Source organism: Anneissia japonica, unplaced genomic scaffold (assembly GCF_011630105.1).
Source record: "Anneissia japonica isolate Jap-2015-1 unplaced genomic scaffold, ASM1163010v1 scaffold287769_len469884_cov163, whole genome shotgun sequence".
NCBI lineage: Eukaryota > Metazoa > Echinodermata > Crinoidea > Comatulida > Comatulidae > Anneissia > Anneissia japonica.
Genome location: NW_022734345.1, coordinates 242,369 through 244,346, shown reverse-complemented (window position 1 = coordinate 244,346; position 1,978 = coordinate 242,369). Strand labels below are relative to the sequence as shown.

General features: G+C 39.2%; 1 protein-coding gene across 1 annotated transcript in view; it reads left to right on the top strand.

Annotated features, from left to right (window-relative positions):
- LOC117116384 (microsomal glutathione S-transferase 1-like) overlaps positions 1–1,978 on the top strand; it is a 6,709-nt gene that overhangs the window by 1,107 nt on the left and 3,624 nt on the right. The gene's annotated exons all lie outside the window — the stretch shown is intronic.

Here is a 1,978-nt window from a genome sequence, read left to right as displayed (position 1 = left end):
GGGGGGGGGGGGCTTGAATCCACCTCTGCTCAAAACATTCTTTATCCAGAATAGTCATAATCACGAAAAATGGACATGAAAAGCCAGATCACATTATAAAAACAAACAGCAATCACTAATACATACATCAGGAGCCGACTCGATGGAATTTAATGTCATACCCAGGGAAAGGCACAGATCTGTTTTGAAAGGTGGAGGGGAGGGCATTTTGTGATTTCACAACCACCTCAGCCCCATCATGGCTGGGGCTGAGGTGAGAAAATTTGAGGAAATAGTACCTCTCGAGATGTCCGGAAGTGACACTTTTATATAGTAAAATCCATCATCATCACATCACCATTATAGTCAAAATGAAACGCCAACAAATGTCTCATGATCTTTTATCAGGGAATTACATACTATCCAGGACAACTTAGGCCTAACTATAGTTTACTAAGCTTTTTATACTATATTATGATCAACGAACTTTTTTTCGCATTTAGCACAATTTTTTTCACTTTTTATTGCTATTAATATTACTATCAATAATTACTATCGTCATCATCATCATCATTGCTATTATTATTATTACTAGGCCTATTAGTAAAAGTATTATTAAACAAAAATTTAAAGAAACTTTGGAAAAGGATAAAAACGAAATTAAACCACAGTATCGCATTTCTATCTTAAAAGACCTGGCCTGAGAATTATGGATTTAAGATGTTTTTAAATCACGCTAGGCCTATGTGTTCTATTAGGCCTATGTATAACGTGTACTGATGCATATTTACATGATTTAAAAGTATTCATTTTGAGTGATCCTAGGAAAGAATTGTATTGGCTCAAGAATAAGCTTTAACATTTTAAATCTGTGTACAAAGGGGGAGAGCCGCGGCTCCCACGGCTCCCCCCCCCCACCCCTTGGATACGTCCCTGACTTCATAATTTGTTGCTGTTGCAATCCCATTTACGAATTGATGAGCTCGATAAAACCGCCTTGCATGCGCCGGTAGTGTGTACAACTAATCTTAGTCAGTGCACCGTTCTTATCGCTCAAGCAAAAAATCAAATATGGTTGAATGATGTTTGTATTTCAAAATACCGTACACTGAAATATTTGTGTTGGTCTTTAAATAAAGTTTGGCAAATTCTACAGCGTTCTGTCACTTGTTCACATCCTCCGTTCCGTATCTGTCTACACTTGAGGGAACTTCAGCACTAGTGCCTGCTAAATAGTGGGGCCATATAAAATCAAAACTGGACAAAAGTACTAGCAACCAATGTTAGAATTAACTAGGTCAGACCAAAGCGAAGGAAATTTAAAAAAAAATACACTTGAAACGCTGCTTAAGGTACCGTATTCAATTCTCAACCAACAGAGATCCACTAACGCGTTGGAGAAAAAAAAACACGGTCTACAAATACAAGGAAACAAATTAAAATAGCTTCTGTTGTTACGAGACACTACCTTCAGTACATTGATATAATGGCCGTATACCGGTATTTGTATCTTGGACGACATTTCTATGGTAACCTGGGGTCGTGGGAATGTATGGGAAAAAACGGTCTGAAGGAGTAAAAGGTTGCCGACCGTAGGTTCAGGTCTTCATTAAAACATGAATAAAAATGAAAATAAAAATAGTGGCTAAATGACATACCAAATAAATAGGAATTAATAATAATATTTTAGTTTGAATTTCCTCTTGTCTATTTTTATTCAGCGGTGGCGCCAGCGGGGGCTTAAGTCCCCTCTGTCGGAGGGGTCAAGTCCCCTCCCCCCAACCGGCCAGAGCTCGTCGGGCAGTCGAACCAAAAAGACAAGGAAAAGGGCTACGCCAAGCCAACGGATGGAACTCTCACACTCTGAGAGTGCCTTTTCCAGACATCCAGAGGTCCCTAGTATTTTAAAAATATATCATTTTGGATGGGGACACCCCTCCCAAACCCTCCCCCAGCTCGTGCAATTTATTATCTCATGACTCAGAACCAGTCTGATAGC